Source organism: Sturnira hondurensis, unplaced genomic scaffold (assembly GCF_014824575.4).
Source record: "Sturnira hondurensis isolate 20B ecotype Veracruz unplaced genomic scaffold, ASM1482457v3 Scaffold0007401, whole genome shotgun sequence".
Lineage (NCBI taxonomy): Eukaryota > Metazoa > Chordata > Mammalia > Chiroptera > Phyllostomidae > Sturnira > Sturnira hondurensis.
In genome coordinates, this window is record NW_028080032.1 from 2,648,865 (window position 1) to 2,676,687 (window position 27,823).

At 40.2% G+C, this 27,823-nt stretch overlaps 1 protein-coding gene across 3 annotated transcripts in view; it reads right to left on the reverse strand.

The window, feature by feature from the left end:
- The window catches only part of PLCB4 (phospholipase C beta 4), a 386,228-nt gene that overhangs the window by 160,966 nt on the left and 197,439 nt on the right, over positions 1 to 27,823 (reverse strand). The window lies entirely within an intron of this gene.

Sequence of the window (27,823 nt, forward strand, 5' to 3'; positions counted from 1 at the left end):
CTTTTATCTCTTACAGAGAAAAATTCTAGCCAAAATATAAGCAAATCTATTCCAGAAAGTTATTAAAAGAGTAACTGAAAATGCTTCAACACTGAAAACAAATCAATGTGATTCACAAGGAGATAAAGAGACAAGCCCAGTCTACGTATATTCTGGCACGTGCCACAAGGCATCACACACCTGCCCGTGAGAGGTCTCTAACACATGCACAACAGGAAGCCACAGGACGCTATGAAGAGTGTAATACCACTCATGTAAACACGCACACAGAACACACCTACATATTTCTCTAGGTACATACGTAGATAACTAAATTATTTAAAACTTTGGAAAGAACCTTCCAAATTTATGACCCTGCTCAAACTTCTGGGGAGGAAATAAGGATCAAGGCTGAAAATCAACGTCTTTAGTGTTATCTCGGTGCCGGACATTTTCATTATAGGAATATATTATTGCATTTTGCATGTTTGTGTCGATTTAAAAAGTGCAAACTTCAAAAGAGAGTTGAAATCATAGATAGGGAGATTCATTATTCTTTAGTCTCCAAACAATTTAAAGCCAATGAAGAATATATCGGGTCCCATTTCAAGGTAGCTCTCTCACAACAGCCACCGCGGCTGTTTGAGGAGGAACTTCTCCACTACTCATTACTCTCAGTACTGACCAGGCCAAATGCTCGTGGAAGCGTGCAGGGTATCCTCACCAGGTCAGCTAAGGTGGGAGGCAGCCTTTCATTAATCAGCACCAAGGCCTCCCACGCAGAGCTAGGAGGATGCGCCCGGATGCACAGTGGGAGAAGGGGGAGGTGCTTTCCCGCCGTTCATCCCTGTGTGGGCTGGTCCCTGTCTTGCTGTCTCCCACAAGGACTGTAACCAGGTTTCTCTTCCTATCTTTCTGTCTCTCTGCTCCTCTGTTTGTCCTTCTCTGTGTCTTTCCATTTCATTTCTCAGCGTCTACTTGAGAAACACAAATACACACACAGCCTCTTCAACCAAGGCAGCACAGAAGCAAGCTTCTATTGCAATGACGTGCATTCATGCCTCTATGCCGTAAAACCGATCTAGAGATAAAAGCAGACCCACAGACCCCTTCCAGCTGTCATGAATGTCTTGTTCAGAGTAACCAACTACAGGGACCCAAGTGTGAACATTAAAGACAGATGAGGAAATAAAACGAAATGGTGGCCTCCCTGGCTGACCAAGGCTATGGAGACGAGTGGGTGAAACACCTGTCTTCTGCAGACCTTTATGTGTCCTCACTCCTGCCAACTATGCCTTTCAATATTCCCCTTTGGTTTTTATTTTAAAGGGAATAGCAAGCAGAAAGAGACTTCTGATATAATTAAAGGTCATATTAAAAATGAGAATGAAGAGAAAGCTTGTATCAACTGGCATCATTTTTCATGGGTTTAACTCTGGTTTCCCCAGGATCCTTTCAGTGAAAGAACACAAAACAAATGTCCTCAATATATGATGTTTCTCCAAATCCACTACCATCCTTACTACTAAATCATTCATCTCTTCCTTGGGTACCAATTTCATCATAATGGTCTCATTTTGTGGAGGACTTTGGGGGGGCTAACAGAAAAAGGAGGATAATTTTGACCTTAATCTCTATAAAGATTTCTGCATGGAGGTAAGAACTCCTTTTATTGCTTACGTTCTCAGAGCTTTTGGGGTTCTGAACAAGGTAAGAGGCATTTTTGCAAAATGACATTGGAGTATCCTGAATTTTTCCAATTATAAACTAGGAGCTATTCCTTGCAGTGTCTCTGAGATACTTCTCAGGGCCTGTGGTTAGGGAAAGCAGCTGGGTTATTTTATACTGATGGCACAACTATGACCTACAGACTAGGAAAGGCTGACCCAGCCAATCGTGTTTAATGGCAGTTTGATCCAGGTAATCGATTTTAAAATGGGAATAAATGAAGGTACATGTTGTAGTCCAACTGACTCCAGAGAAAGTTCAAAGGGCAGTTATTTTTTTTAAGAGGCATGGAGGGGCAATCTGGTCACTCTATAACTACATTCTTTTCACAATTATCTCTAAGCCCCACCCACAGCTAATTAAAAAACAAAAACAAACAAAACAATGCTTTTACTGGGCAATGCCAAAGGTTCCTGCTCTCAAACTCTTTGGTCTGCCTTCTAAGGCCTCACTTACATGATACTTCAAGGTTCAATGTCCTCCTCCAACTCCTAGAAGAACACCACCTACCCAACCAGAGCCCACAACAAAGGGCCCTCCTCCTTCAGGAACACGGAAAGGAGAGGAGAATTTACACAAAGAAGGGATACATGAGTATAACTGCACCTTTTCCAGAGTAAGCAATCACTGGAAGGAGGCCAGTGTGCTTTTCAATAGTCTTATTGTTTTTAAAATCTTATGCAACTGGAATGGATTAGCTATTGCACTGGCTGCAGAAGGGAAAGTCCCTGGACTGCGGAGCTTGGCAAGGAGGGGGCAATAGAAGGGAGCCCTAAATGGTCCTGTTCCACAGCACTGGCAAAAATGCTCCTTTTAAAGAAGTTGACAAGAAACCGAAGGAGTTTGTAGGAGGACGAGGAGAGAGCTCAGGTAGGCTGCTGGGGACCAAATATTCAAGTAGGACATGCACATCATCCATAAAGGAGACCTTCCATCTATTCGTCCATTCATCGAGCCAATTGGCATGAACCAGGGAAGACAAGTTCTGTTTGTCGGCCTACTCTGCCATGGACATCTTTAAATCTGCTGGGTAGTCTTTAAGACTTAGCAGACCACTTATCCAAGATATGCTGGTTCAATTACTGCATCAACTCTGCCTCCTTAAGCAAGCTGGGTCAAACTTTAGCAAAGACTTTTTTGTTTGATATATGCCTCATGTCCTGGTAGGCAACCGACAGAGGGAAGTTCATGAGCTCATGAGGTAACAAAAAAGGCTTGGGGGAAGCCCCAAAAAGGCTCTATTTCAGGGTCCTGAGTGAGGAGGATGAACAATAGCCCCCCAAGGATACCTGTATCAGCATCCTGAAATCTCTGAATGTTATCTTACATGGCAAAAAAAGAAATTTGGGCATGTTCTTAAGTTAAGGGTCTTGAGATGGGGAGATTATCTTGTATCATCCTTGTGGGCCCTAAACGCAATCACAAGTGTCCTTTAAAAAGGGAAAAAGAAGGAGATTTGACACAGACAGAGGAGGAAGAGGAAATGTGACCACTGGGCAGAAATTGGAGTGATGTGGCCACTGGTCGAGGAGGTCAGCCACCAGGAGTACCGAATAGAGTGTCATGTAAAAATGAATTCAGATGACTCCTCTCCTTCTATTGCAAAGCCCCTCTGAAGAGTACAGGTATTTCGACATTGTACCATTCTCCTGGATTCAGATGTGTTTTAATAATTTTGCCTCAGCAATGAATACAAACTTTAAATAAAATTTGCAGCTTCCCCCAAGCCAATCAAGGCATTCTCCACTTTTTGTCTATTTGTGAAGAAACAAGTTTGTCTGAAAAAACATTTGCTTCCACTTGATAGCATATAACATTCAAATAATAAATTTATAAATTTTCTTAAGTGTAACATTTATCTTTTACTTCTATAAGTTCCATAAGGAATTAATCCCTCCCCTATCCAACCATACAAATTCCATTAAACCAAATAATCCAGAATCTCAGATGATCCCATGATGAGAATAACCAAGGTTGTTTTCCAGAACACAGCACTAAGATAAAATTTCCACTGATAAAAAGTCAATTAGTTGACTCTATGAAGCAGATTCAAATGTCTTGCTCTTCAATCTTTAAATAAGATATCCTTATATTTCTAAAAACAGATGGACAGCTAGGTCAGATCATCCAGAGCTTTTAAATAAATGGCTTTATTTCAAGCAAAAATGTGACTTGACACTGATTTATAGCACCATTAATGACAGTTTTCCCCGTTTGGTAAAAATACCTCAAATTTCATCAAGCCATTAAATAACCTTTTCAAAAATATATATAAAAGGAGCAAGATTAAGAAAATGATAGTAGGGAATGTTATTGAGGGTGGGGGTAAAGGCATTCTTGTATAGTTTCGTGGAAAATAATTTTGCTATAGATTTCTATGGCCTTTGAAATGTCCACATTTTTTACCTAGTTATTCTACCAGTAGAATTTATCTTAAGTAAATGTATAGAAAATCTATGTAGTAGAATAATACAAACTATTGTGCTATTAATGGTAGAAAAATATTGTCCTTGTGTGAGCATCACTAAGCAATTGGTTAATATGCTATAATATTTAAATGTTCTGTGCCCATTAAAAATAATACTTTCAAGAGTAGTTATTTGCTGAACAACAGCAAGCTTAGATGAGTTTCTAAAAATATTCACAACCCTTGTCAAGCAATGACAAATGCTCTGAACATATTTTTAAGCCAGTAAAAAACTGTCTGAAGGAATGATCCAAATTTTTGTTATATACATATTTCTCATACACACATTTTGAAAATATTTATTTATTTATTTATTTATTTATTTATTTGAGGGAAGGGAAGGAGAAAGAGATCGAAGGAGACCTGGTTGGTGTGGCTTGGTTGGTTGGGTGTCCTGCAGAGCAAAAGGTCGCAGGTGTGATTTCCAGTCAGGGCATGTGCATAGCTGGTGGGTTCGGTCCGGGTCAGGGTGCACAAGAGAGGCAACAGATCAATCTTTCTCTCACATCGATGTTTCTTTCCTTCTCTAGCTCCCTCCTTCTCTCTCCCGCTAAAAATAGGTAGATAAAATATGTTTTTTTAAAAAGAGAACGATATGGAGGGAAAAATGGATGTGCGAGAATCATCAATCAGTTGCCTCTCACACACGCCCCAAACAGGGACCTGGCCAGCCACCCAGGCAGGTGCCCTGACAGGAATCACTGGTGACCTTTCTCTTTGCAGGAGGACACTTGACCAACTGAACCACCGCTGGTCAGTGAGCACACACACGTTTTCTTAACAGAGTAAAAAGACTAGCAAAGCATATACCAAAATATAAGCAGTCGTTAGTTACATCTCAGTAACAGAATTTTAGGTGATTTTTGTTTTCTTTAATACTTTCTGTATTTTAAAATATTCACAGTGTTTTTAATTTTATATTCAAGAAAAATGTTCTCTAAAGAGAAGATATTAAAATGCTATTTTATTTTTAACATTAATCAATTTTTAAATAATGTGTAAGATTTCCACCACAATTCTTGGAAATAACAAACAGTAGGAAGAGGCTGATATAGCTATAAAATGTTCTGCTTTTCATGTCAAGAGTTAAAATCTTAACTGTACACCAGCAGCCTTCACACACACCAGTTTTGACTAATTCTTAGGAAGGAGTTACTTAATAATACTGACTAAAACTTTGGTGTAAACTCTGAAGACAGATTTGAGAATAAGACAGATTTTGGCAGTGCTGGGGTCAGTCTTTTATGAGTTCTTAACCTTTGCCATGAAAAATCTATTAAATGTATCCTGAGTATATAATAAGTATATTTTTATCGATAAAGCACCTCCTGACTTAAAATAATTTCCTGAAATTAAAAAAAATGAATAAGAATAAAATAAAAAGAGCAAACATCTGATCTTTGTCTCCCTCTCTCTCTACCTCTACAGTCACCATAATCAGGAGGCAAATGCAACTTTCTTAAAATCAAAACAAATGATGAAATAGATGAGTGAAATATTAAAATGGATTGCCTTTATGAATTTATTAGGTTGTACTTATGATCACTTATAGGTTTCATGATACAGAATCTGTTACAAAACATGTAAAAGATGGTCAGTTATGTGGTATATTTAGGATCAGTTTGACTATAATGAATAACTGTTCAGACAGAATTCAGTCCTAATGACCACTTTCCAAAGAAATTAGAATCCAGTGAAGTATATAGTTGCCGGGGAAAAGAACTGATTTGTTTCAAAAGATGTTTGCATATCGGTTGTCTTCAGCATTTGCCTTGGAAATGACACCTACGCTGATATGCCAGCTCTCCGACATTCTCTTGACCATGTTCAATGGCCAAAGTTGCATTTAAAGTAGTTGTCTATGTCTAGGGTTTTCTGACCTGATAAGGCCTAACTCTTCGTGTCTTCCTTGGTTAAGTCACTCTGAAGGACGCAGGCAGGGGCCTGGGTTTAGGGAGCCATCCTGGGGGACCAAGATAGAGCGGCAGGACCTATATCTCTCTTCATGTGAGGTCTTCCGAGGTGTCTTATTTCTAACTGTTCAGCAAGTCCCTGGCTTATTAGTATTTTGAACTTTCATAAATAGAAGACACTTTGCATATTAATGACTTTTAGAGAAGTGAGTTAGACATGACTGCTAAAAAGAAATTTTTGTTTGATCGAAAGTAAGATGAGTCAACCTTTAGACTATGAAAATGTATAGTGTGTGTGGCAGAAACCTGGAGAAAGAAATATATAATTAATCAGGCTTTTCTCTGACTTTATGAAATAACAAACTTGTTCTAGTAGGCTTTTTTTTCTTACATAATATAAACATTCTGCAAAGTAAAGGTATCTGATTTCTTCTATGCCTCTGAAATAAAATACTTCTAATTTCACTGACTAAGGGGGCACAGAAAACAGCAGAAGGTATTTCATTCTTACTGAGTATTTTAAGATAAACCGAGTTAACTTCAACAGCCCTGAGAAATACAACACTACTGAGAAATAAGCCAACTAGGCAAACCTGGGATACTTATAAACAAGGTAGATTTTTTCTTTTTGTCAAAAGTAGAATCTGTCCCTGTTTTCAAGACTAGAACTCACAGTACTGGTACTGTGTACAGTTTACCATGCACAGAAACAACTACTCCCTGAGTAGCAGGTATTAGCCCTACACAGTAATGTTTGGGAGAGTTCAATCCTTCTCACTCCCACCATGAGGATTCTGATAAGGTCTGGAGAATAGAAAACAAAATGGCAACATGACAGATTACATACTGTTTTAGGTGGAGATCACAAACAGATTATACAAAGAACTGTCTTTCTTGGACTTCGTTTCATGGTGTTCTTAATAGTGCAGCTAGGTAGTCGCCTGGGGCTTTGTCCCTGGAGAGCCCAGGGGTCCCAGGATGGGGACTAGGAGAATGGGGGCTTGGGTTGACCTCAGCCTTACTCACTCCTTATCTGGAACACCCTCTGAGCTCCTGATGGTACAATCTGGATGGCCAACATGGGGACTCAAGCCAGGAGGACAGGGAAAAGACCAGAGAAGAATTAGGCCCCACACCAGACAGCAATATCAGCTGGGAAACTTAACAGAAATGCACAATCTCAGGCCCCACCCAGACCTTTGAACTGGAAAATCTGGGGTGGGGCCAGAGATCAATGGTGTATCTAGTTGGCCAGGTGATTCTGAAGTCAGCTAAAGTTTGAAAAAAGCTGCCTTAAATTAAGTCTTCATCAAAAGGAAAAAGGCAAAAGAAAAAAGGAAGAAGAGGAAGGAAAAGGGCCTTTTGATTTTTACCTGTAGCCTAGGCCAGCTCAGGAGAAAAAGAGACTTGCTAGGAATTTGGGACTGAACCTCAGGTACATAATAAAAACATACCATTTGGAGGCAATGGGGAATTGAGGAAATGGAGATTCTGGGTCCTGGCACTCGATTGATTTCCAGACCGAGAGTCGATATTGAGGACCTAAACCATTTTCCTCCATTTCCTCAACCATTACTTTCAAGCCTTATCCTTAAGAGTTAAGTCTGAAGAAACCAGTTAAGGGTTACAGGAGACTTGAAGAAAGCAAACAAAGGATGACATAACCAAAAACTCAGTCAACACAACACCTGTTTAAATTTACAATGTAGACATTACAGTCACCTAAAAAGAAACTTTAAGACAAACCTTTTGAGCCAAACCTTTATGGTCCCTGATAACTATAAACTATGAATGCTAATATTTTCCCTAAGAAGTCAGAAAGAAAAGATTGGGTAAATAAAGGTTCGACCAACAAACTTAGTCTTTCAGGAGCCATCATTAATGAAACAGACAACAAAAAAGATCACATTAAAACAGAAGAAACGTGCCTTTGACTACACTGAAAAGCAGCAGCATCTCAAACAATGCTCAAAAACCATCACTTTCATTTATATTCTTCTCTCTGGAATTGTCAGACTTGAATCATTACCCTAAGTAAGATGGAGTATATTGCATTTTTCTCTTTCCTTCACATTGCTGAACGTCTCTCCTAAACTTCGTCAGTCCTGGTTTTCCGGTGAGTATTAGCAGGAGAAACTGGGTAGGTACCACTCCTGAATTTCTACTCAAGCAACCTGTACTTCCTCGTGTAGAACCTACTGCGCTACATTGTAAACAGTTGCTTATCTGTATCTTCACTACAGGAGGAACTCTAGGAAGCCAGCCTTGTTGGTTACCATAGTGTTCACCATACAGTGGGCACCCAGTAAACAATGAATGAGCGATAGAATGAATGAATGATACAATGAGTGAATACCTAATTCTGTGGAGGAGCTCTCACACCTAAGCCTAAAAACAACAAAAACATAGGACAATAAACTCTTCTCAAGTGTGGCATCACTTTTTCATGTCCACCCACTCTTTCCTCCAGGAGTTTGAAATGCTGTTGTTCCAGTCTCGTTTCCAACTCATCCCCTGCTGCCCCCTGGGACCAAGCTGGAACCCAGCCTGTAAAACAAGTTTCCATTCTTCACTGGGTTCTGAAGTCTGGTGGGGCCTATGAGTAACTTCTGGGCTGTATATTCCACTACCCTCTGCTATGTCCAGCCCTTATTTCAAACCTCTGACCACTGATTCTCCTTCAGATCTGCTCAGATTGGCATCTGGGTCCTCAGGTGGGGCCACACCGTGGACATGTCCGTATGGGGTGTGTGGTTTTCTTATCCACAGTAATGGCCTCTTTAGAGGAGACTCCTTAGGCTGTTCAGAAGGTCCTCCTCTTTTCTACACCCAGTCTTTCATACTTTGTCCTTCCTTTGCCCTTGAACTGGCTCTCCCACAATTATTAGGCAAAAGATCACCAACACAAACCATATGTACCAAGAGAGAATGCTATCTTTAGAGACTCAATTTTACCTTAGTTATCTGAATATTTCAAAGGAAAGACTTTTACTTTATCTCTGTTTGAATAATCTATCTGCACATTGCCTCAGGCATGTGTATGGAATAAAACTGAGGACTGCAAGCTGTGACTCCACAAAGATAGGGAAACTGCTTTGGCCTCAGGGCAGGCACAAACTCATGGGCTCGAAGAATTCTTTAAAAACTTTCTTATTAAAATAAACATACACAGACAATGGGCTCTTAAATTTAATCAAGATTCCTTATATTTAAACACTCTCTGAGCAATTTTATAAACAGGTCTTTGCTATTATTATTCAGGAGTCATAAGGTGAGGATGAAGTGTAAGCTCATGGACACTGGAACTGAGTCCAGACCATGAGAGGAGAAAACACAGCATTTTTCCTTAGGTTCTGAGTTAAACGGTACCCAGAGTGAACAGCTTTCATAAGTTCATAAACACGCGAGTACCACATGACTTGAATATAACCTGTGGTCAGAGATGTAGCTTAAATAAGCTCGAATCTCACACAAATTCAACTACCTCCTCACTTAGATGTTCAAAATGTTTCACCTCCATTTGTCAAAAACTTGAAGGATAGAAATGGAACTAATAAAATAGAGATATTGAGAAAAATTACATGGAATTTAAGGTTTTAGATGGTTGATTTAATTTCTTCTACTCATGCAAATTATTTTTGTGTGTTTGTTTTTTAAATATATATTTTTATTACATTTACTGGGGTTATATTGGTTAATAAAATTATTAGGCTTCAAGTATACAATCCTATAATACATCATCTGTATATTGTATTGTGCGTTCATGCAAATTCTTTCAAAAAATCTCCAATCGTTTCTTTTTTTTAATGCAAAAAAATACAATTAGTCTGAAGAGAAAAAAAAGCAAAACCCTTCACCTGAATTCATTTATAAAAGAATTGCTATCTTGCAAGGTTTTTTGTTTTATTTTTCCAGGTGTGGCATCCTATCATTAACCATTATTTTTAATGAGGCAGAAAACTTCCTGTGTGCACCAGTTTCTGTAAGTGTGAATGCACCTAACAACTAGGTGTACATATCAGAATACGTGCTGTCTTTGGCTCTGTTGGATAGACCAGCAGGAGACTGAACATTTCATCTGCTTCCCTATCATTCTCCTAAGAAATACCAGCACCAATGTTTATACAATTTGAAATACATCTTCTAATGTGAAATGAGAAAGAGAATTAGAATAACCCAAATTTCATGGTTCTACAAGTAATTTGGCCATACCTTAAAAATGGGTCTGAATTGAATTATATATAACATCTGTTCCACAATTAATATTAAATTAATAGGACTTATTCAGCCTGCTGGAATGGAAACAGCAGGGCAATCAGAGATGGATGACCTGGATTCCAGCCCCAGCTCTGTCCCAACTACTTGTGTGACCTTCAGGAAGCCCCTTAAGCTCTTGGAGGCTTAGTTTCCTTGTCCGTAAAAGTTGGAGGATGAAACAGTCATTTTTCGAATCCCTCCTAGCTCCAATCAGTTTGATTAAACATTATTTGAGCTCCAAATAAACATAGATGTTATTTAAAAACGATATATATCCTTCCTGAAATATGCTTTACTTCCTAAAATGAAAGCCACATTCAGATGGCTCCAAGTAAGATTAAAACAATGCAGTACTATTGTGCACTGAAGAGCAAGTGACAGGCTAATGACTCGGTGACATTTCTAGGACAGCTTTTCAGTATCAAAGCAGACTTTCAAGATGCCAAATGCTTGCCCAATTCTGGTAAGGTCAACGACCTTCAAATAATTGTGCCTTTCATACAATGTGTGCTTTTACTGGATTATTTTTCAATGTGTTTGCTTCTATCGCTTTTATAGACACTGAAAAACATCCCTCTCTCTCTAACAAGGCCCAGAGGCAATGGGAAGGATACAGGGGTCAGAGAAGTCGGATGTGAAGTGATTCCCAAGAGTTCCAGTTGTATTTTATTTTAGCAATTGTCTCTTACTTTTAATTCAAGCCAGATCAACAGGGTGGGAAAAAAGAGAGCAAAACTGGAGCTTCTTTAACTAAATTCCCTGCCCCTTTGCTGGTCAAGCCCTCAGTTCCCTCATGTGTTGAAACTAATAAGCAGAGTTACTGAAAATTGCTTTGGTCCTCACATCTGCAATCAATTATTTTGTTTCTTAAGGGGTAAAGTATGACCCACTCTGAGATGCTCAAAATTGCAGGCAAGTTTCAAAGACACCAAAGAGAAGTCAACAGCCTGACCTAGAGACTAGAAGGATGACATTCTCACTAGGTGAGAGAAGCTGGACTTCCTGCAGTAATGAAAAAGAAAAGTGGTTCCTGCTACCACTCACCAATAAATGCAGATGTTGGGGGCTATTTACCGTTGACCCACCAAACTTCCCACAGCTCTCACGACAGAAGAAAGCACTCAACATCGATGCAATGGCTTGCATTTGACCAAGTCCTTTCACATACGCTCTTTAAGTTAGAAATCATAGCCCAGCTGCAAAATGTGACAAGCAGACTTTCCCAAATTATGGTAGAATTAGAACTTAAACCTTTGACTTTCCCAAATTATGGTAGAATTAGAACTTAAACCTTTGGCTTTAAACTCTTACTGTCTGGCCTTGGTTCTCACCATGAAAGTTCCTTAAGTTCAGTTAAACACTTTGAAGATAGGCCCCTAACCAAGATGAGGGCAAGTCATCTTTTCCTGGGACTGGATTTAAGCTGCTTTAATAAGAGGTAGTTAAACCAAAACTAAGGATTGCTTCCATAAAGGAGATGACTGTATTACTATCACTATCCAATTTCCTACTCCGAACTCACTTGAGGACATAGACTCTTGCTACCCCAGCTTCAAAATCAGGAAATAGTTTATATTATCCAAAAGAAAAATGAATTCAAGGTTTATTTATAGTTTTAATGCTATTCTAAAACAAAATTCAGGTTAAAAAGATCACTGTGTCTTTAATTCTTAGCTTTTAAAAAAAGTATTTTAAATGTCACCGAGGAAATTTAATTTTATCAAAACATTGAGATGTAGCCACTTGGTCCATGACATTAGTTGGCCTTCTGTGGTGTTTTGGAATATCTGTGGTAGATGTTTCAACAAAATTAATGTGACTGTCTCTATGTAACTCTGATGAAATTATAAATGTGTGTAAGCTATTATATATGTTTTTTTAATTTTTATTCTGCCCTAATTGAAACCAACCTCCAAGGTAAAATGGGGAAAAATAGGATTCAGTTATGGTCATTACATGAATGATAAGTTAAAATGGTTTTGTGAATAAAACATCTCATGAAGTTTTAAAAAGAGAATGGCTTATAATAAAAATACATTTTGGCCCCCTATGCCATGCCCTCCCATGGGCAATTTCCTTTAAATAATAAAAACAAGCTTTGCTCAACATCACCACTTCCTAACTATTGACTCACTGTAAATGTCTCAAAATATGGAATCTGCCTCAAATATTCTGTCCAAAATGAATTTTTGAGTAGCCAGCCTTTTTGGTCTTCGAACACAATGTCCTTTTATTTCTGATCTTTTTGGACCTCTCTGGAATTGAACTCCCGTCTTCACCCTACACTCCATCGATCCTCCTTCCACCTGTGTCTGTCCCCCCTCCCCCCGCCCCCCGCTTATGTCCTCCATCCTTCCTGCGTCCGGTAGTCTTCCTAGTATGGTGATCCTATGGGATCACCATTCTTCTCTCCTCTCCAGAACTCCATCCTCACTTCCACCACGACCCCTTCTGGCACTTCAGATAGCCAAATACATCCTGAGCTGACCTCACGAAACAAAACGACTGAATGGAAGAATGGGTCAAATTATCAAGATTCACGTAAAAGTAATCAAAGATATTCATGGAGGCTTAAAAGCAACAACAACATACTGCAGGACAAAAAAAAGACAATCTGGTTTTTTATACTAAAAACATCTGACTTTCTATGGTGAACTCTAACCATAATGAGCTAATGGTGAAGAGGTAGCTATTTAAAACTTAACCAACTTAACAAACTAAACAACCTAATGCCATCTTGGGTAGAATATCTATCAAGGGATTTCACCATCTCAGCAAACTAGTTTAGGTCCCATCATTCACTGCTTTAGAATATTTGATACCTCTTGACACAATTTTAAGAAGCATATTTACAAAACAGAAAGGTGGTAAAGGAAGTAAAACGATTTAAGCAATAGTCAATAAAAATAAGTTCCCAGCGATTGTCAGAGTTAATCTGAGTTCTTCCTGTAACTGGGTGGGAACAGATGCAAAGAAGTGGTGAAGGAGGCAGAGTTTACAACCCTATTGGTGGAGCTGTGACTCAGTCATATCCTTGAACTGCCTGTCCAACAGCCATCCCCTCCCCCTTCTCACTCATTGGCACATATTGAAAATCACTCACAGGAAGGAAGGAGCAATAAGGGCATTCTGTATTCCTTCAGAGCAAAAACTATGTAAGAAGGATTAGTGGTCTCAGGATTGTAGCTTTTAAATTGACACCAGGAAAACAATAACTTATTCTGCAATGAAAATCATAATTTTTAAATTTCAGAGAAGATGCTTCCAGTCATTTGAGGATTTAGATGTTCTTCTGTTCCTAGAGTAATACAGGGACTGTTGTACTGGGGAAAATGATATGTTAAATGCTCCCCTAATGTCTTTTCAGAAAATAAAGCAGTGTTACCCTAGGGAGAACCTAACAGCCTCTTTCCAAATTCTTCTGCCCCAAAGAAGTCTAAACAGCTTCTCAACTTCAAGTGTGCAGTGACATGCATTTTGATTTTTATTCTATATAAGACTATTGATTAAAATTCAAGTGGTAAGCTGTTAGATGCAGAGTGATTGATTGCTTGGGAAATGCCTACTTGATTTTGCATTGGCAAAGAGTCTTGGAGCTAATAAAAAGCGTAACTATCTACTCCTTAAACAGGCTTCATCTTGTCTTTGATCTGTGTACTTGAAAGAGACACACCATCAAGGAAACCAGGAAAAGTAGTTTAGAAAATAATGATTTACTCTGAAGTACACTCAAGACTTTTTTCTACCCTAAACTGGAACCAGTGGAAAATATTATGAGGTTAAAGCTATGGGCTTCAGAGTTTGGTCATTTTGGGTCATTTATACTCCAGTCTCTGGGAAATGAAGACTTTCAATATCGGGATACCGGCCAACATTTCAATTTTGAGAAGTTGTCATTTGTTTGCCAAACATTCATCACTTTAATTTTATAGACTGGATACGGTATCGTTGCTCAGCACCTGTCATATACCATTGCACACTGCTTTGCTGCTCAACAGCTGCTGCGTGCCACCCACAAATAGTACTTTTAATGTTATATACTTGAAACTTATGGGTGAAATTTTCTATCTTATCTTCTTTTAACAGCATAGAGATTATCGGAATTGTCAAGATAACAGACACCTCAGCAGTCAAATGACACTGTGCAAAGACAAAACATGTCTTTGAAAATTCTGTGCTTGTTCGTGAGTTTAAGTTATGGAAATTACTCTTGTTTGGCTTAAAAAAAAAAGAAAAACACCAGAGATCTGAAGAAATGAGAGACAAGATAAAACTACGAAATGCAGATAAATCACCCATTCTCTCCTTCAGGAAAGTTCCCATTATTTCTGCAGCTTATAGCACAAAGTAATTTTATTAAGGTTTTATGGAAAGGTCATTATTGCATTTCTGTAATATTAAAATCTATCTTAGCATACAGAAATCCCACACAAGCCTGAAATACTAGTTCAAGACTAAGTTTATTAAGGTTTTGGCAAGATTCAATATTAACTTTCTTCAAACATTACAACTGTTTTCAAATCAGATAAGCAGAGGAATATAAAACTGTGGCTCATAAAAATACAATCAAGAAAATGGAATCACTGCACTATTAGTTCTTAGAGATTAACTTTAAATGTACTTTAAAATTGTGGGGCTGATTATCAAAACGGTTCATCCTGTTGGCCTTTTCATCTCATAAAGGAATCAGGCAGAAACACGGGTAAGGTCAGCGTGGCATTCATGGAAGTAAATTGATACTTTTAAGACAAATTTAAGTGCCAATAATAACATTAGGTATATTCACAATCCCTTCTGTCTCCTAATCCCTTCCTTTATGCATTGACTGGTTATTAAACAGACAAATGCATGGTATGCCTGTACCGAGACTGCTGCGTTGGCTATTGTTAGTGTTCTAACTCACATATTCCAGGAAAGGTGTAAAGTTTATCTGATGAGATCAGGTAGCAGAAAACTGTTATTTGGCAATGTGTGAAATGACTACCATGGGTATAAAAAGCACCTGTTGACAACAAACATGTGTTGGAAAATAGTGATGCTTCCTGGTAAATGGAAAGCACTACCTGAAGTTTATAGGGCACCTGCAATCTAATCGCATCGGACCTCCGCAGAGTCATTCTTTGACTCCTAGACTAGAGCCCTGTCAGGGAGTGAATACATGGCTTGGCTCACAGCCCAGTGTCCAGGAAGATGCCATGGAAACATTCCTAGTGGTGTGACCACACAGATCCCAGGAGACGGAAAGTCTATACCCACAGGCTGGTGGCTCGTGAAAATTCCGGTCCTCAGGCCCTCTTTCCCTTATTTAGTTCTCTGCAGATCTTAATAATTGACTAGGATTCTCTCTCCATGATTTTATGACTCTTGATGACTTCCTTGGCATGGTCTTAAGAACTGTTAACTCCCACTGAATTTCATGGTTGTGTTTTAAACTAGGTCAGGGTGTCAAACTCATTTTCACTGGGGGCCACATCAGCCTTATGGCTGCCTTCAAAGGACCAGATATAATTTTAGGACTGTATAAATGTGACTACTCCTGAACAGTTAAGTGAGAGCTCGGTGCTGCTGCAGGATAGAAACAAGCTGGAGGGCCAGATTCTGCCTGCAGGCCTTGTGTTTGCCACCTGCAACTTAGGTGTAGTACTTCGAGATACATTTTGAGTTCTCCACAAAGTAGTATAGTACTTTCCAAAGCTTAAGTGTCTAGCTGCATTTCCCCTCATAAAATGCTGGTTCGCACCTATTTTTAGGTAATGAACACACAGGCGCTAAGCCTCAAAAATGGATGCTAAGAATGCAAAACCAGAAGTCAAGGAGTCTTCCCTAACTGAGCCTCCCAAACTTAAACCAGTCTCTCCCACCATAGCCATAGCAATCTCCTCACATGCTCAACAAAGCCTCATTTTTTTAGTAAAACTTTACAAAGTGTGAAGGTTTATAGGTGGGGACACCCCCCCAATGTGTTACAGTTTTAGCCTGATGGGCACAACTGGAGGCATCTGCGTCACCAAAACACAGAGTAAATAGGGAAAAAAATCAAACACTAAACTTTAGTCTAATTTCAAACATCTATCAATACACATATCTATCTACACAGGATACCTCTTGATTATAGAAGAAACATGGACACAGTCTGTGGACAAAAGTGCACTCAGAGGGGGAAGGATTAACTTTGAGACCTGTTTCAACCAATTACTACAAAGCCAGAGAAACTCACAAATTATATTTTAAGGAGTTTCCCCATCCAACAAGAGACATGACTGTAATCTATGTGAAGGAGGCTCTCAAGGTCAAAGAGGCAGCTTGCTCTTGAAACGTAGCAGCTCCCTACACATTTAAGGAGTTGTTCTGTTTCACAGCATATAGACACTGATGGTATTAGCATCTGCAGAGCATTCTAACCTTGGCTAACCTCTAGATGTCCTATGAATTCTAAACTAAGAGGACTACATTACACGAGAGAGGGCAAGGAGCAGGCTTTATTTAGTGAGGGCCACAGCAGGTAAAAATGGTAATTCAATTTTCCTTTTGACCGAACAATGCACATACCAGCCCAATATTTGTCACTCAAAACCAATTAACTCAGCTTTAACCAAATTATCTTGGAAATAAATGAATGTGCTCATACAAAGGCTGGTCTGGCTTTCTGGAGAGAACTTTTGAGCTGGGCCTTAAAGGATAAGGATTCCTATTAAGTGACATGGATAAAGGGGATCCCAGGATTAGGAAATGTGACATGTAATGTCACGAGAGGCTGGAAGTTTGTATGTGATCAGCAGGCAGCAAAGTCACCGTTTCACTTCAGAACATGTAAGCCACTTCATACAAGCCCCCTTCCTCCCTCGTATCTCTATCTATTCCATTAGAAGACCAGCCTCCGATCACTGAAAGGCTGAAGATGGAAATCCACGGTGTCTTTGAATAACACTAACTCTCACAGGCCCAAACGGGTTTTCTTAAAAAGTATGTAAATGAGCTCTAACTCTGTTATTTGAAACAAACACAACAGCTAACGCGTGGAAGGCTTTACTTTTTACCCTCCTTTGTGTCCATCCGGTGTGGGGTCTATCTGACTAGTTCTGGTTGATGAGCTGTGACTAAAAAGGAGGTGGGACCTTTCTGGGCTAAAACATATGCTGCTCCTTCGCCAGGTTCCTCAGACCATTTGCAAAAATGGCCACAAAGCTTCCCCTCCCTGTATCATGTCCCTTTGCAATGTGACCCTTCAGCTTCTCCGTTGAGGTGGAGAGGCTATTTCTCCACATGGATCTCGGATCTGGTTTTGAGCATGTGACTTACTTTGATGCCAATAGGATGCAAGAAAAGCACTTGAACACTGGGACTTTCTGTCTTTGTTTCTCTTTGGAACCTGGAGGCCACCATGTTAGAAAGGCTGAGAAAGTTGGCTGGAAAATGACAGGCCACATGGAGAGAAGCTTCCAATCTGGCCATCCTCGCCAAGGTCCCAAATACATGAGTAAGGCCATCCTGGAGCACTGAGTCCTCACCAAGCTAGGCTAGTAAAACTACCCAATCAGCACACAGAATTCTGAGAAATAACACGTAACGTTTTTTGGGGTGATTTGTTACACAGCAAAAACTAACTGGTACACTTGTTAAAGTGAGGATGAATGGCGTGAGAGTTTTCTAGATGGCTTTGGTGAGTACGGGGGTATTCTGATTAGGTTAAGTAAATGATGCTATTACAAAGGATTAAGGAGATCCAGAAAAGAGTAAAGGAAACCCAGAACATTAAAAATAATAAGGGAGCAATTAAAAACTAGCAAAGCAGCCCTGGCCGGTGTGGCTCTGTGGACTGAGTGCTGGCCTGCGAATCAAAGGGTTGCTGGTTCAATTCCCAGTCAATTCATATGTCTGGGTTTCAGGTCCGGTCCCCCGTGCAGGGAGTGTGAGAGACAACCACACATTGATGTTTCTCTCTCTCTCTTTCTCCCTACCTTCTCTAAAAATAAATAGGGAATATCTTTAAAAAAAGAAATAAAAAAATTAATACCTCCACCCCCCCAAAAAAAACATAGCAAAGCAATCCACAGTGTGAGTATAGGTGAAAAATAAAATTTAAGTCAGCTACCTGTGAGTATTTAAAGCAAAGTCTTAAAACTGTAATATCACTTTTCTAGACAATGCTAATTATAAACACAAACCTGTACATTTCACTGTGAGCAACTTGACGTAGAAAGGTTTGTTTCTTATTCGTCTTTGAACCTCCCCACCTACCTCTCCAAACTCTGTGCCTAGCGGAAATGAGTATTTTGAGAGGTAACTGGGGAAACTTTGATGAACTCCTGAATAATAGGATGAGGACAGAAATGACTTGATGATTATGTCACGTGGTAACAATTTCGTGTGTCTACACTTTAGCTCATATCCCCTTTGAGGTCAGGCTTTCCTTTCTCCCTAATTGTTATTTATGTCTCCTATCCTGTTCTGAGGAATAAGTAAGGCAAAGATTACGTGATAAATAAGAATCATAAAGGGCATCTGGATTTTATAATAGCATTTTATAGCAGGACCACCCACCAGCCATTTTCTAAAATATTTTCTCACCTCTAATCTGTATAAATACTCTGGGTCATAGGTGCTCTTCTCATGTCTGTTTTGCAGATTAAAAAAAAATGAAGGGGTTAAATCATTTGCTCAGAGTCACAATGCTGTTCATTGATGGAGCCAATATATAATTTAAGACAGCCCCATCTCAGAGTTAGTCCACTTAACTTTTAAGAAATTGTGCTTTTTCTAAAAAAAATGAACAGTGATGCTTTTAAAAAGTGAAATTCCTAAGAAAGTTTGACTCATGATTTAATATGAGAAATTAATTCCAGAGAAACTTCTCTAGCAATTCCCTAGGGGCTCCTAGGAAGTTGTTTATTAAGTCAATCATGGATACCTCTGAAGTACCTTTCATACTTCAAAGTTCAGCTGAATTCCTTGTTAGTCCGCCTTCCCTGTATTTTCTTCACCATTCTGCCTAGAATGAGCCCTCTGCCCCACCTCTTTCCCCATCTTACAATCCCCTCTACACTTTCAAGTCTGGCTCAGATGTCATTTTCCCCTTGAAGTTATCTCTAATTCCGTCTTCCCCGGACTCCCACAGCACTTTGCACGTACCTCTGCAAGGCACTGGCCCTTTCCATCTAGCATTGGGTCTACTGCAAGCTCATGTCCCATCCCCAAAGAAATTTTAGATGCACGAGAATCTGAATTCATCTTTGTACACCCTGCACAATACCTTACACAAAGAAAGCATTCAATAAATACCTACAGATAATGAAATAATGGTGAAACATACAAGTAAAGGAATAAATTAGTGAGTTACGTAATTTTAGATTTATTTTGTAATCTGTCGTTGGAGATTTTACCACTATCTAGCCGAATGTGACATCCCATATTTGGGCGCCCACAGTTTCATAAATTATTAGCCATCTGGCTTACTTAAGGCCATCCAAGCACACAACATATCCTGGTTACTTATGCAACAACCATCAAGTATGAAAATGCAATATACTTTTATTCAAGTACTAGATGGGGAACTCCAGGAGGGCCGGGCATGAGACTCTTTCTTGTTTTTATGTCCTCTGAACACATAAATTCTTGACACATGTTTATTAAACAATCAAGAAATGAATGAGGCACTGCCTGGGTGAGATGGCCCTTTGCAGCCACAGGTGAGCCGTCATTAGACACACACAGCCACTACCACATTGGTGGACACTGGGACCCAGCTCTCACATCCGCTAGCCAGGCGATCCTCCACAGCTTTCTCAAGGTGTTTGCTGGAGGCAATGATATCTACCTGGTAGGTCCTTGTTAGGGTGACATTAGATAAGCACCCTGGATAAGCAGCCAGGCAGATGGCTGAGCATGGTGCCCAGCAAGGAGTAAAGCATGCCATCAAAGGCAGCTATGATTGTTATGAGAGAGCCTGTTGGAATAATCATGGATGAATTAGCAGGCAAACATCTCTGCTTCAAACTTTCCTGAATGCAATTTTGGAACTTTATAAACAACCCTGTTTTCTGTATTACTCTTAAGTTAAACTCCTTGAAAACTTAGAAGCAATATACACCTTCATGCTATTCTAATAAATCAAATCCTGCCTGGAAATCTTGCCAATGAAATATCAAAACGTACGCTTTTTCAATTTGACTGTAATGAAATACACTACTATAAGAATGGCAAACACCTCCCTGGATTTATGGAGCAATTTAAGTTTATAGGAGAAGATCACTGACAAGTGTTAAAAAGTCTTAAACTTTGCAAGTCGCCCATCCACCCACCCACCGTGAGTTGATAACAGAGTTGCAACTGGGAGATTACATACAATTGGAAATCTGCTTTCTCTGACCTTAAGCAGGTTTTTGTTCTCCATGTCAAAATCTCCAAGACAAGTAAACGGAAACATTTGCTGAGTGGCTTGTGAGATTTAATGAGTGAAATCAGCATAAGGAAATCAGTAATGGCTGCAGGTAGTCAGATACCAGAACAGCTACTGTTTCTGATTTGCTTATTTTAAGGAAAATCATATATGTACAGTAAAACTATCGAGAGAGCAAAACTTTTGGAAAAGGGTTTTATTGTACTGCTTCTAAACAGTAGTGCCTGGCCTGTGTGGCCCTTGAGCTGAGGAGCACATTAGGTTCCATTCCTCCTAGATAAGAAGGCTGTCCAGGCCATTTGTCACAGCATTTGGAGACCTCTGGTAGTCATTCCCTTTCCCTCCTCCTCTGCAGTGAATGGTGCTCCAGAGACAATGATTATCATGAGACTCACAGGGGAACTCTCACAAGAAAGACTCTCTCTGACACGCACCAACCACGAAGCTTCTAACCAGCAGGCGCCCTCTGTAGTTGTTGTGCAAGGTTGACAGTTGGTGCACGAATAATTAGATGACTGTGGGAAACTTGGAATTGGGGGTCAGATGGCTCGATAGTGTGTCATTACTCTGTTTTTATCCTGACTATAACCCGCCTGTTAGGCGGAGACATCCGTTTGCTAATATTCTCAGAAAAAAAGGAACAAAACTGCTCTTTTTGGAAAATCAAATTGTCCATAAACCGTAAGAGCCAAGTACTTTTTTCTTGTGTTTTGCTCTGGCCTGTTTGGGTTATCTATGGAAACAGCTCGTGCTATGCAAAAATTGGGCTCAGCGGTCATTCAATATTATGTTGCTAAGTACTAGTCCTTTTTAGTCTAAATATGTTTCCTTGGCATAAAGGCTGAACTTCTACTCGACTAGTTATATCCTGGCACTAACAGAGAGTGAATCCATTTCTTCTCACATGTGGAGGAAAGATGACGGGCACCCACGGGATCAGGCTGAGAAGCTTGCTTACCGGAGCTGGTCCAGGGCTTCCCAAGCTTCACCTTGCACCCAGATCACCACGGGAGACCGGTAAAGTGACAGGTCCTGTCCAGCAGGTCTGGGATGGTGATTGGCTGCACCTGAACATGTCTAACAAGCTCCCTGCTGACTTTGATGCTTCTGATCCACAGACCATATTTTGAGTAGCACAGAATTAACTGGGGACTTGAATCTTACTTTCTGAATTGCTTCTTATCAAAGGACCAGACTGTGGCAGTGAGGGAGAGGCAGGACCCACGTGCATGGCATGACAGGAGGAAAGAGCAGGGTGTAGGACTGCAAGAGCCAGGCTGGAGATTCGGTTCTACCATTTAACAGTCACATGACCTTAGGCAATGTTAGAGAAAAGGAGATACAGTTCTCAAGTTTTTTCTTTGTAAAATGAGACAAACGATCCCTATCTCACAAAGCATGGGAAAATGAGACTATAAACCTGAGCATGGAGACTCGATTCTAAGAGGGACCCGGGGCCTATTCGTTCCTGACAGATCAGCAAAACCCATGTACCGCTCTTCTTCCAGGGTCCATACCTGGCTACATTCACCTGCTTTCTCTGCATTAGATACAGCTATGTAGCGGCCCCCAAAATGAGACTGGTAGAGGTGTGTATCATATCCAGACATGGCCCATAAAATCCTTCCAACCACATTCATCTCTTTATGCAATTTGCCCCCTTCTAGGTAGACATCATCCCCAGAGGGAACATGGAAGCTACGTGTTAAAGATGCCATCAGCCAAGATGGACCCCTGAATAACTGAAAACTCATAGCCGCTCCACCTGCAACTTCACCTGCCCAGTACTGTTAGAAGAGCAGAAAATAAACTTGTACCATATTTGAGCCATTTTATATTTGTGGCACTCTTTGTTGCAGCAGCTAGCTTACCTGTGTAATACTTCTTCCATCTTTTCCTTTCCTCCTTCCTCTTCCCTGCTTTCCTACCATGTTCTCCCCTGAAATAGTACTATAGGCACCCTAAATTACAGTGTTTGGGTTAAAAGCATGAATTTCGAAATGAGAACAGTGAAGTCCAAATGCACCTCCATCCTTTTTCTGCCCAGCACTGGAAAAGGATGCCTAGATAAATTTTCCAACCTCAATTTCCTCAAGTGGAAGAAATAATGTCATTGCTCACCATTTGCAAAGGTCATGTAAGATAATGCCTGTAAAGCAGTTAGGACCTTACCTGAATTCTAGTGCCCTCTTATGAGTAAGGTCCCCCTTGATAAGATGCCACCTGCTTCCTTTCCTCCAAATAATGCTCTTTCATGAGGAATATCACAAATCATGTGCTAGGCTCCCAAAGAGACAAAATGAAATGAGAAGAAAAATTCCTGGAACCAGAAGCTCACAGGTTAGGCAAGTTAACTGCTACCAGTGAAGAAGCTGTGAAGTCCCTTCATTAGGGCTGAAACGCAAAGCGACCTTTCCCAATATCGGCCAAGGCCATGTTTTTTATTTTACAGGTACGTTCACTGTCGAATGTGTCACACCTACTCACCCTCAGGAGTGGAACATTCTCAAAAACCATTGGACTGATGGCTCCAGGGGCAGAGCTCCTGTAGCTTATTTGCTTTGCACAGAAGAACCTCATACGTTTATGACCTGCCACAATGAAATGTATTCAGGAAGTACTACGACAGCACTGTCCAGGCTGACCTTTAAGGCGGGTACTGGGGCACAGCAGGCAAGTTGAGAGTCTGTGTTGGAGACACTGCTGTCCTTTGTACGCACTTTACGCGATAGCCATGATAGCACGTAAGGTTCCATCTGGGATTTCTCTCTCTCTGACAATCAACATCCTCATTAGTAGTGAATTTTCTTTACATCTGTTAAAGTACCTCTAATGTTTTAGGTGGAAGGCCCTGATCTGATTGAGTTACCTCAAATTATTTTAAAATGATACGGCAGAACCTCATCACAAGGAATGTTATTCCTTGTAAAAACCTTCTGTTATTAAGAAGGTTTTGATACATCAGGTCAAAACATGTCCCTCTAAAATCCAGTAAGGACACATCTAGGTAACCTGGACATTAAATGTGACTTCTGACTCCAGGCACCAGTGCTGTAAAAAATTATACTCTATTTGCTTTTAGGCAAATCTTCTTGAAAGAAACTCAGTGTTTCTTATTAGCTATCTCACTGGTCTACAAATGTTTTATGCAGAATGTGTTTTTTCCTCATACCTTGGAAATGATTGACAAAGGTAAGTAATCCGCATAAGCTGGCATCATCTTCATTACAGATGCACATAATTATATGTATACAAAATAGCACTGGTGGAATTAATGTCTCCTAAACGACATGAAGCAAAGGAAACGTTAAAACTTAAGAGAGCAGGCTGACAGCTGGGAGGTGGCTGTTGAGGGGCTGAGCGGAGGTAAAGGGAGTGAGCAAAAAAGAAAAGAAAGAGAAAAAACTCATGGACAAGAGTGGTGATTGCTGGGGGGAGGGGGAGTGTATAGGGAGGATAAATAGCCACGGTGTGAGACGGGGGTGGTGGTGGTGAACACACAAGACACGGGCAGGGGTGTCCAACCTTCTGGCATCTCTGCACCACACTGAAAGAACAGTTGTCTTGGGCCACACATGAAATACATCACAACACATAATCACAAAAAAGTCTCATAATGTTTTAAGTAAATTTATGACTTTGTGTTGGGCCACACTCACAGCCACCCTGAGCCCCACACGGCCCGGCCCACAGGCCGCAGGTTGGACACCCCCGTGTCACAGTGCACAGAAGATGTGTTTTGGAATCGTGCAACTGAAACCTGTATACTTGTACTAACCAGAGCCACCCCATAAACTCAATAAAAGGGGGAAAAAAGCATAGATTTTGTTACTGGGCAGCCCTGGATTCAAGTTATGAGCAGAGAGAGTCTTAGGGAACTCTCTAGTTACTCTCCACCTCAGCTCCCTCACCTGTTCGATGTGGATAACAAAATATCCACCTGAGAAGGTTGTGAGACAGTGAGTGTGATTCGCAGGATGTCCGGGGCAGAGTAAGGGGAGCAGACACCTTGGTTTCCTCACCCAACTGCTCAGCTGAGCCTGAGAAAGTACAGTGCTGGCTCTGCTTCTCAAACAAGACATAAAAGGGACAAGCAAGAAACTCGAGAAGAGAGATGAGCAGCCAGTCCTTAGACTGGATGAATCCAAAGCTGAGTAATTGCATTCTACCCATTAAGGCTCTCAGGGACCTGAAACTTGGATGACGGAACTCTTTCTCTTTTTCTTAGTTGTTGGCTAATAGTGTTTTCTCCTACTGTTATTGATAACCAATTTCTACAATGAATCATCAAAATATGCTGAAATCTGTCTAAAAGAAAGGCTGTCTGTGAAAAGAGCCAAAAAGGACTGTATGTGAAATAAAAATTTAGGTGGCCTCCACTGACTTATCAGCTTTAAGCTGGTGCCAATCACCAATTCATTTTAAAAGTATTTCATCTCTTGGAAAACTCACTGAGGTGGGGTGAATAGGCACCGATTACATTCTAGGTCCTTGGTCTAAATACTAGAATGGAAAAAGTTCAGTTTCTTAAGATTTGTCTAATTGTCCTGTTCCTATTCAGGAATAGTAATTAGACTATATAGCCTGATTATTTGTCAGTAAAGTACATGTAGTTTAAAGTCACCCAGGAAAGGAAAGACATTTACCTCCTTCTTCTTCCTTTATTAATAATATTTTTTCAAGCCCTGGCTGGTGTAGCTCAGTGGATTGAGCCCGGGCCTGTGAACCAAAGGATCGTGGTTCAATTCCCAGCCAGGGCACATGCCTGGGTTGCAGGCCAGTTCTCAGCAGGGGACACACGAGAGGCAACCATACATTGACATCTCTCTCTCCCTCCTTCTCTTCCCCTCTAAAAATAAATAAATAAGCATAGATGGAACTGGAAAGCATTATGCTGAGTGAAATAAGCCAGGTGGTGAAAGACAAATACCGTATGATCTCACCTTTAACAGGAACTTAAACAACAAGAAAGCAAGCAAAATATGACCAAAGACACTGAAACTCAGAACAGGCTGACAGGGACCAGAGGGGAGAGGGGAGGGAATTTCAGGGGGAAAGGGGAAGGATTCACAGAAACTAGTATAAAGGATACATGGAGAACAACTAAGGGGGGTGGAAATGNTTCAATTCCCAGCCAGGGCACATGCCTGGGTTGCAGGCCAGTTCTCAGCAGGGGACACACGAGAGGCAACCATACATTGACATCTCTCTCTCCCTCCTTCTCTTCCCCTCTAAAAATAAATAAATAAGCATAGATGGAACTGGAAAGCATTATGCTGAGTGAAATAAGCCAGGCAGTGAAAGACAAATACCGTATGATCTCACCTTTAACAGGAACTTAAACAACAAGGAAGCAAGCAAAATATGACCAAAGACACTGAAATTCAGAACAGGCTGACAGGGACCAGAGGGGAGAGGGGAGGGAATTTCAGGGGAAAAGGGGAAGGATTCACAGAAACTAGTATAAAGGACACATGGAGAACAACTAAGGGGGGTGGAAATGGCAGGGAGCATGGGGGGTGGGCTGGGATGGGAGTGGGGGATGGAAAACTGTACTTGAACAAGAATTAAATAAGTAAATAAATAGATAGATAGATAGATAAATAAATAAACAAACAAATAAAAATAAATTAAAAATAATATTTTTTCAAATGACTTAGTTTAATTCCAGGTGGTACACAATCTGGGGCATAACAAAGACTGAAGAACACACTTTGGCAGGATTCTGGGCTGGGTTTACTCTGACCTCACAGTTAAGGTGGAAATGAGAACTGAAGGCAGCGTGAGAACTGAAGATGAACCACTGCATTACCATCATCACCGTTGTCATCATCATCACCAACATCATCCTTGTCATCGTCATCATCATCACTACCACTATTACTACTACGAAAGTTTGCTCTTAAATGTATAACAGGCTCTGAAACAACATGTCATTCTAGCTATGGGTGAAACAGATGTTATGACAGGGAATCCAGATGTTAAAACAGAAATGAAATTAAGGGTCACCATTGTCCCAGGCACACGAAACCGCTCACTTTTTGCCAGCTTTCTACCTGTAGGAAAGGGGCCCTTCTCTGGTGCCTTTACTTTTAGCTCCTCACATTTCTTCTCTTTTTGCTTCTGCTCAACTGCCTTACCTTGTTCTTCCTTGACTTGCTTCTTGGGCTGCACCAGGCACTTCTTTTTGCCACATCTGTGGCAGGACACAGCACCTATAGTCCCTTCTGCAGACCCTGCTATGGTAAACTGGGGCATTTATTTACCTTCTTCCTTTCTTTATCATGATCAACAGGCAAAGTGGGGCTCATCATACCCATGACATTTAAAAATGTAGAGAGAGATTCAGACTAAAAGAATTTATGTAATTCTCTCAAAATGAAAGTCATAAATGGTATATATGCACACACACACACACACAATGGGATACTACTCAGTAATAAAAAGAAATCCATTACCTATACAAGCGACAACACAGATAAAACTTAAATGCATTGTGCTCATATCAGATCACAGAAATGATTGCATTTCTGTGCCACTCTGGAACAGGCAACGCTATTAACAATGGAAAACAGACCAGTGGTTGCCAGGGGTTAAGGACGGAGAAAGGGCTTGACCACAAACAGGAAGCAGAAATACATTTATTTTTGAGTAATGGAACTGATCTGTATCTTAATGTCAGTGGTTACGTGACTTAATGCATCTGTCACACTCATATAACTTAAACCCAAAACATGAGTTTTACTATCTGTAAGTCTAAACATATATGTTAAGACAGAAAACATGTTAATTCATTATTTAGTGAGGCCTAATCTTAACACTATTTTAAATTGTGAACAGGTGGTTGCTCTTGAACAAAAACAGATGTTTTTAATAAAAGCTCCAGGAGAACTGATTTTTCACAGCCCTATTGGGGTATAGTCAACAAATAAAAATTGCATATGTTTAAGGTGTACAATATGATGTTTTGATCTATGTACTCATTGTGCATTATTACAACAGAGCTAATTAGCATAGCCATCACCTCACATAGTTAGCTCTTCATGTGTGTGGTGAGAACACTAAAGATCTATTCTCAGCAAC